Source organism: Ammospiza nelsoni, chromosome 22, assembly GCF_027579445.1.
Source record: "Ammospiza nelsoni isolate bAmmNel1 chromosome 22, bAmmNel1.pri, whole genome shotgun sequence".
NCBI lineage: Eukaryota > Metazoa > Chordata > Aves > Passeriformes > Passerellidae > Ammospiza > Ammospiza nelsoni.
The window spans coordinates 5,892,968-5,902,229 of NC_080654.1; the positions used below are offsets into that span (position 1 = coordinate 5,892,968).

The following is a 9,262-nucleotide window of genomic DNA, read 5'->3' on the forward strand; positions in this document are numbered from 1 at the left end:
CCTCCTCCTCTGTCTCTGGGGTTTGGAGCTCTCCTGCCTTTGCTGAGGATGCTCCCAGTCCCTTTCCAGTCTCAGGGAACTTGGGGGCACTGAGGATTGTGGAATCATGGAATGGTTTGGGTTGGGAGGGACCTTAAAGCTCATCCACCTTCCACTGTGCCAGGCTGCTCCAAGCCCTGCCCAGCCTGGCCTTGGGCACTGCCAGGGATCCAGGGGCAGCCAGAGCTGCTCTGGGCACCTGTGCCAGGGCTGCCCACCCTCACAGGGAAGGATTTATCCCAATATCCCACCTGAACCTACTGGATCCCAGAGCAGGATCCTTGAGGCCTTCCTGCTCCTGCTGAGGCAGGCAGAGGGGGCAGCAGGATCAGGAATCAGTGAGAGGGAAAGCAAAGTCAGCTTTGATTCCAAAAATCCAACGAGGGCTGGACACAAAACCTCCTTCAGAAACCACCAGCACTTCCAGAAGCTGGGAACAACCAGGATTCACCTCAGTGCTGTGCACAGAACCCAGGAAATCTCTGGTGGGACAACCAGGCAGGGTTGTGGGGTCCAACACATCAGGTTGGATGTTTTGTGGTGGGAACGAAGGATGGAGTTTCAGGAAAATGAAGCCAAGCACAGCCAGGGCAAGGGCAGGGCTCTCTCCTGCCGTGGGTGCTCATGCTCCAGCCTCTGGCTCTCCATCATGACATGGTCATGGCAGCACTCACACACCCACCACAGAACCATGGAATTGGTAAGGCTGGAAAAACCCTACAGGATCACTGAGTCCATGGTTCCCCCAGCACTACCATGTCCACACTAAACAATGTCCCCACTAAACCCTGTCCCCAAGTGCCACATCCTGGGACCAGCCAGGGGCCATTGCCCTCTTGCCCACCTGGGCACACCTGGCTCCTGCCCAGCCCCGGGCAGTGGCAAAGGAGGAGTTGAGGGGTGTAACAATTTTATTTTTGCAATAAACCAAGTTATTCTTCAGCCCAGATTCACCAAACACAACCTTCCTCTCCCTACAGAACACACAAGTCACGAACAGCCCTCAGACCCAAAGCAAAGCTGAGCTCAAGGCTGCTGACTTTCAAGCCATAAAAAGAGAAAGATACACTGTAAAAAAAAACCCATTTTATTGCAGCCTGGCTGGCCAAGGTTTGATTGGCATCGATGCCCAGGGCTTTCAGACACACTGCTGACTGGGCAGTGGGGCTGATGCAATGTTCCTGTTAGCAAGCAGGACACCAGGACACCACCACCACCTCCACATGGGCATCACCAGGGATGAGCACCCCAAACTGCCCTCTTGGGACACAGCAGTGTCACACACCCCCAAATGCTGCTTTTGGGGTGCCCCCTGGCTGTGTCTCACACCAAAGCTGTCTGTGCTTCCCTTCATGCCCAGCCCTGCCATTCCCCTTTGATGGAGGCTTCCAAGCAGGGATGAACCATCCTGAGCAGTGCCCAGGAGCAGGGCTGGATCACACCAGGGCTTTAAAGGAGGTTTAAAGGCAGATCTGTTTGCTAAACACTCAAAACAATAACGAAGGTATTTGGTATTTTCCCTCTCTCAGGTGGAACAAAAGGAGTTTCCAGCACAGACAGACACCAGGTCTGACCACAGAGACACAACCTGAAACGATGCCTCCAACATTCCAGCCGTCCACATTCCACAGCTAACCCAAAATTGCAGGTAAAGAACAAAAGCCACAAGAGGTTGGGGTTAACAGAGCCTCTGCAGCAGGGGATTGAGGGAGCAGAGGTTTGCAGAGCTCAGAGGGCTGTGCAGGCAGCTGGGAACAGAGGGAGCTGCCAGAAACACGGGAAGGGACTTTTAACCAGGACAAGGGGAATGGCTTCCACTGAGAGAGAGGAGGTTCACATGGGATATGGGATAAATCCTTCCCAGGCCCTGGCACAGGTGCCCAGAGCAGCTGTGGCTGCCCCTGGATCCCTGGCAGTGCCCAAGGCCAGGCTGGGCAGGGCTGGGAGCAGCCTGGGACAGGGAAGGTGTCCCTGCCATGGCAGGGGTGGCACTGGGTGGGCTTTAAGGTCCCTCCCACCCAAACCATTCCAGGATTCTTTGCTGCCCTAATCAAACCCTAAAAAGGTGATGGGAAGTGTGATATCCCTGAAAAGCAAACATCATGGAGGTGCTGGAATTCATTCAAACATCATGGTGTGCAGTCCAAAGGTGCTGGAATTCATGACTGGGCTGTTTTAGCAGAAATGTGAATTAGGGAGGGCAGACACCCACCAGGCTCTGCAATTGCAGCCTATGGAGCCCTCACTGTGCTGTGCAATGGGGATGGAGAGAAGAACCTCCAAGCCTAAAGGGCCATGGTGAGATGTTGGTGTAGGCAAAGAGCAGTGCTGGGAAAAAAAAAAAGGCTGGGGAATAGGAAACACGACAGGACTGACCTTGAGGCATCCCAGGGAGCCAGGGTGAGCCTGGTGCTCTGCAGCATCCCTGGGATTCCCTGGCACTGGAGCTGGGACTGCTCTCCTGGAGCTCCCCTCCTGCCAGACTGCACAGAGCCAGGGAATGTCCTGAGCTGGAAGGGGCTCACAGGGACCAAACCCAACCCCTGGCCCTGCACAGACACCCCAACAATCCCAGCCTGTCCTGGAGCTCTGGCAGGGCTGGGACCATTCCCTGGGCAGCCTGGGCAGTGCCAGCACCCTCTGGGGAAGAGCCTTTGCTGATCTCCAACCCAAACCCCCCTGGGCCAGCCCCAGCCCTTCCCTGGGTGCTGTCCCTGCTCACAGAGCTGTGCCTCCACATCTCCCCCCAAACCAGCACCTCAGAGGGGAAAATCCCAACCAGCTCCCAGCAAACAGCAGGCAATGAGCAACAGAGATTGCCTGAAACCTCTGAGGGGTGAAGCAGATGGGAAGGGATGGATCTGAGGTGCAGAGCAGCCCCAGGGTGGTGGCAGTGCCACCCTGTTATTACAGAAATGGAAGGATTGCTCTGCATGCCCTTGGAGCCCTGGCTTGCAAGGAGGGAGAAATGGGATTAAATGCAGAGGGAACCTCAGCACAGAGAGGTGTGAGGGGCTGGGAACTGCACCGGCCAAGCACAGCTGAGCCAGGACTAGAAAATACAACCCAGGGATTGCATTTGGAACAGACTCCATGAGTCTGAACCACCCAATGGGCTGGAGGAGGATTTGCTGCACTTTCCACAGATTTGAGCAGAATAAATAAGAACATTTGTTCTTGTTTTGAACAGGATTTTCTTATTGCTCAGCTAATGGGAAAGGCAATGCATGGGGAAGCAGAAGCACTGGATATTGAGGAAAGCAGGAGCCATCCTCCCACCCTTTGTGCCACGCCTCAAGCCTGGCTGTTTAGGGAGGCTTAAACATCAAATACTAAGAAAGAGACAACAAAAAATGCAGTCAGATCCACATTATGTTAATCAGCAAACAAAAATTCAGCGAAATTGTGCAAATTTCAAGTTCACTGCTACCATTCAACGACAAAATGAACTCCCCAAGGTGTCACTTTGTCACCACAACAATCACCATTAACCAGCACCACGGGGCAAATCCCTGATCATCACATAGTGTGGAACCCTGGGATCTCAAAGCATCACAGCATCCCCTGTGCCCCTCCTGAGACCCAAGGTGTCTGCAAAAACCCCAAATGTGGGAGCTTTCAGGAATTCCCAGCAGCTGCTGGGACTGGGAGAGGAAACACCCGGCCCAAGAGCAGCTCTGGGAAGAGCAGCACGGATTAAAGGTGGCAGGAATTCCACAGGGCTGCTGCTTCAGAGGGAGCTGCACCTGAAGGGCTCTCACATCTGGAAGGGCTCTCACATCTGGAAGGGCTCTCTCCTTCCAGGTGTTTTGGGCAGCTGGAAAAGGTTCTGGTGTGCATTCAGCCCCAAGGACAATAAAAGGCAGCGATTCCCAGGGCCAGCCCCTTCCCTGGCAGCTCAGCGTGAGGATAACGGCACCCAAAGGGTCCATGAGTCTCTTTTAAAGCACAAATAAATCACACTGCAGCCCCTCCAGAGAGACACAAACCCAGCTGGAATGATTAATGCGTGTCCCAGATTCCCTGATCTGAGAAGTCTGGGGATGGACAGCTCTTCCCACAGCCACCCTGACTTCACAGAGAGATCCTGACATTTCTGAGCTGCTTTTCATGCAGAAAACCCCAAATCACTCCTGAAATCAGAGATCTTTCTACCCAGAAAATCCTAAATCACTCCTCAAATCAGAGATCTTTTTACCCAGAAAACCTCAAACCAAGGATCTTTTTACCCAGAAAAACCCAAATCACTCCTCAAACCCGAGATCTTTTTACCCAGAAACCCTCAAATCACTCCTCAAACCAGAGATGATCTTCTGCCCACTGAAACCTGATGGGAGTCAAAATCAGGGAATGGTTCAGGTTAGAAAGGACCTTAAAGCTCATCCCATTCCAGGGACACCTTCTAGATTTGCTCCAAGCCCCATCCAACCTGGCCTGGAAAGGGAAGCTCCAAATAAATAAAAGCAGCTCTGCCTACTTACCTTAAGCCTCCAAACCCCCAAATGATGATAAAACTGGCACAGGTACAAGACAAAATGAGGCAGGGAAATGCTTCCAAAGGAGTCTGGAACCCAGGAGAGATGCAGTGCATTGGAATTGCCAATTGCTGGTGCCTCCACGTTTCCCATGGGGGGGAAAATGAGGATTCTCACTCACGGATGTTGCAGTGGGAGTTCAGCAAGCAAAGATAAATATTTAAAGATTGCCATAGAAATGGGGGAGAGAACACAGTCCAGAGCAGCTCCTGAAACAGCAAATTCCTGCCAGGAAGAGCCCTGATTGCTGCAGGTTGCTCGACACGAGCCACGTTTTTCACGTGGATGTGTCACCCCTGCTTTGCTTTGATCCAGCCAGGCAGGCGAGTTCAAAAGGAATTCTGACCTGGATTTCCCAACCCCATCACAAGCTGAGCTGGCTGTTCCTGGCAGCACAGCCTGGATGCTGCTGGGGACAGCCCAGAAATGTTCTCAGGAGGGAGCCCCTACCTGGAGAAACAGCCCTAGAGCACACCAGCACTTCCCAGAGGCCTCTTCCCAGCTTTTCTCTGGATTTGGGCCAAACCCGAGCCTGCCTCCAGCTCCAACACCTTTCCTAAGCCCTCACAGCCGTCTCCCGGTGATGCTGCCTTTCCCGAGTCAGAGCCTGAAGCTTTCCCACCTCCAGCCTTAGGAAAATCCTGACTGGATGTTTTCCAACCAAGCTGCCCTGTCGGAACACACAGGGAAGAATCACTTCCCTTGGAGGCGCAGCTCTGTTTACACAGAGAGTGGGAAGCCTTTTCCAGCAGCCCTCGCTCACATCCTGTGGAAGGGGCTGGGATGGAAGCGGGCTGTGCCCAAAGCCAGCACCTCCTGCAGCCCTGGGAACAGAACTCCATGGAGCTGGGAATGCACTGCCAGAGCTGGGAATGCATGGTCAGAGCATCACCAAACTGGGAATGCACTGCCAGAGCTGGGAATGCATGGTCAGAGCATCACCAAACTGGGAATGCACTGCCAGAGCTGGGAATGCATGGTCAGAGCATCACCGAACTGGGAATGCACTGCCAGAGCATCCCTGAACTGGGAATCCACAGCCAGAGCAGCCCTGAACTGGGAATGCACAGCCAGAGCTGGGAATGCATAGTCAGAGCATCACCAAATTGGAAATCCACAGCCACACCATCCCCAAACTGGAAATCCACAGCTAGACCATCTCCAAACTGGAAATCCACAGCCATACCATCCCCAAACTGGGAATGCACAGCCAGAGCATCCCCTAACTGGAAATGCACAGCCAGACCATCCCCAAAGTGGGAATCCACAGCCACACCATCCCCAAACTGGAAATCCACAGCCACACCATCCCTGAACTGGGAATCCACAGCCACACCATCCCTGAAGTGGGAATCCACAGCCACACCATCCCTGAGCTCCCACTCCAAACCTGGCACTCCTGGCAGATGTGCAGACTCCACACACTCCATTTCCTGGGATTAAGGACAGGACCAGGAGCACATCCCAGCCCTCCTGGGCAGCAAACAGCTCTGCAGAAGGTGCCTGATGCAGTGGCTGCAATCCCCAGTCCCAGGTCACCCCGTTCAGCAGTGGGAACAAACCAACCCCACCTTCATTCCAAGCCCAGGCAGGGCAGGAGCACGTGTCCTGCAGGTGAGCTTCCCTCAGGGCTGCTCCCACAAACACATGCAGGAAAAACGGAGTCCAGGGAATAAAGGCTGGAGTAAACTCCAATTAAAATTAAAAATTGTACACTCTGCCTGTAAAAACCCACGAGAGAAAATGGTCAAACTGTCTGGAGTCTTTCTGAACCCAACAGCGTCACCTGCCAACCTGGAAAAGCAATGCTGGAGCTGCCTGGGTGGAGTCACCTGCCAGGGAACACTCTGGGGAGCACAGCAGGAAAAAACCCACACACACAAACATCCCTGCCATGCCAAAACAACCACGGGATGTGGCTGTGCCACGGCCCCACACACAGCTCTGGGACAGCAGCATGGAACAACAGCAGACAGGCACCACAGAACAGCATGGAACAGCACAGGGCAGGCACCACGGAACAGTAGGGAACAGCACAGGGCAGGCACCACAGAACAGCATGGAACAGCACAGGACAGGCACCACAGAACAGCATGGAACAACACAGGGCAGGCACCACGGAACAGTAGGGAACAACAGCAGACAGGCACCACAGAACAGCATGGAACAGCACAGGGCAGGCACCACAGAACAGCATGGAACAACACAGGGCAGGCACCTCCCTGCCCTACACAGCTTCAGGAGAGCAGTACCCAGTCCAACCCCATGGAACAACACAACACAGTCACCACCCTGCCCTGGAAAAGCATCCAGGCTGGATAAGGCTTGGAGACACCTGGCAGAGGGGAAGGTGCCCCTGCCTTAGCAGGGATGGTCTGCAAGGCCCTTCCAACCCAAACCCTTCTAGGTTCCATGAACAGCAGGAATTCTGCCCAAGGTTTTGCTCTCTTCTCTGCTTGTGACACCAAGGGAACACCAAGCCCAGGGGGGACAAAACCTAAGGTGAAAATCCTCATTTTCAGCCTTTCTCTGGCATCAGCACGAGGAAAAGGAAGGAGAGACGGTGGTGGGAACACGCAGGGCTGTGGGAATGAAGAAAGCTCCCAGTCTGGCATTGCTCTCCAGACAGACTGCGAGGTTATGTCGCGATATAAAGCACTTTGTCAGGACACCGCGGCACCGCCCCGGGAGGCTCCGCTCCCCAAGGACAGGTGGGGAAAGGCCCCTTCCCACCCCGCAATTGCCCGCAATTGCCGTCCCTCCCAGCCGCGGGGAACAGCTCCAGCTGCTGACCCCAGCCGGCTCCCAGGCGTGATTAAAGCCAGCCGAGCACAAACGACATTCCCGGGGTTATCTCCCATCCCCGACCCCCCTTTTTTGTTCCTCTCCGAGCACTCCCCGGAGTTCGGGTCATTGACAGCGAGACACCCCGGCCTCAGTGAGAGGGAAAGGCGGCTGGAGCAGCCGGGAGAGGCTGGGCACGATGAGATAATGCATCGCTCCTGCCGAGCCCTGCAGCGCTGCCCAGCCCAGCCCAGCCCCGCCGCGACAACAACACCAACCCCAATCAATCCCAGCCACGCTCCCAAAGCCCCGAGCGGAGACCACGGGGAGAGACACCCCAAAGGACACCCAAAGCGCCGGGCTGGGCACCTCGGCTGCCCCCACACCGCGATCCCGATCCCAAACCGGGGCACCGACACACGGCGAGGGGAGAGGCGGCTCCGCGCCCAGAGCGAGCGGGGACCGAGCCCCACCTTTGTTTTCACACCGACCCAAGGCGAGCCGAGGTTTTGGGGACACCCCCAGCCGTGTCTGCCCTTAAAGAGCTGCTGATCCCCCCCTAAAAACCATACTTGCCCCCCAAAAAAGCTGTTTCCTTCCAGAGCCATGTTCTCCCCCTAAAAACTGTATTTACCCTAAAAAATGCCATTTCCCCCCATCGCCAGCACTGCCAGCCTGTGCCTTGGCACTGCCCAGTGCCAGCACTGAATTTTGGGGAAACAGGGATTTTAGGGGCAAAAAAGGGGCTTGTCTTCTCTTTTATTTTCTTCTTTTTTTTTTGGGGGGGGGTGGGAGTATGGCTTTTCTGGGGGAAGGATGGAGATTGGGGGGCAAACATGGCTTTAAGGAGGCAAACATGGCATTGAAAGGAAGACATGGCTTTTCGGGAGGAAAATAAAGATCTTAGGAGAGAAACCTGTCTTTTTGGGGAAAACACGAGGTTTTCTAGGGAATCGTGGCTTTTAGGGAGAACATATAGCTTTCCTGGGGAAACGCGAGGTTTTTGGGGGAGTGTCTTTTTTGGGGGAAGCATGTATTTTAGGGGAGGAAACATATGGCATATTGGGGAACAAACACTGCTTTCGGGGGGGGAAGCTTGGCTTTTTGGGAAGGAAACACGGCTTTCAGGGGCAACACGGCTTTTTCAGGGGGCAACACTCGTTTTTTAGGGGCAACACGGCTTTTTTAGGGGAAGCTTTGCTCTCTCCCCGGCCGGAGGGAGTCCCCAGGGCCGCCTTCCCCTCGCACCCCGGAGCTGGGAAGGGGCTTCCCCCTCCCAGAAGGGGCTACACCCACCCCGTGGGCTCTGCCCTCCGCAGCGACCCACAAAACGCTGTGAGGGGCTGCCACAGGGGCTCCCCTCACCCTCCACCCTCCAATGTGGCCCCCTCCACACCAGGCCTGTCCCGCCCCGAGGGGCCCGTCCCGCCGGCCCTCTCCCCAGGGAAGGGTCCCGCCCGGGGAAGCCGCACCGCGGGGCCGCTCTCACCTGCCGCCGGGCCGGGCCGAGCCGGGCCGGGCCCTCAGGGCTGTGAGCGGCGGGGCCGCTGCGTCGCCCCGGTGACGGCTCCGACCGGCGCCGCCATCTTCCCTCCCCGCCCTCCCGCCGCTGCCCCGGCCGCGCCGGCCGCGCACTGCGCAGGCGCGGGACCGCCTCACTGTGATCACGTGATGATGGGGCGGGCATGGGGGTGGTGTCATGGGGCCGCCATGATGGGAAGGTCAAGTCTTCTCTTCGCGGCGCAGCGCGGGGGCCGCCATGTTTGGATGGTCCCGCCGCCATGTTGGGCCGGTCCCAGCGCCATGTTAGGCGAGGCGGGCGGGCGAGGCCGCCATGTTGGGGAGGTCGGCGCTAAGGCGGAGGTGCCAGGGAGGGTCCCGTTCCTTGTCCCCCTCGCTCCCGG

At 56.1% G+C, this 9,262-nt stretch overlaps 1 protein-coding gene across 1 annotated transcript in view; it reads right to left on the minus strand.

The window, feature by feature from the left end:
* Window positions 1–8,963, minus strand: part of FBXO42 (F-box protein 42) — a 52,150-nt gene extending 43,187 nt beyond the window's left edge. Inside the window, exon 1 of the mRNA XM_059487632.1 lies at window positions 8,848–8,963. The gene's annotated coding sequence lies outside the window, so the exon portion shown is untranslated. The remainder of the gene's footprint in view (window positions 1–8,847) is intronic.
* Window positions 8,964–9,262: the final 299 nt, after the last annotated feature.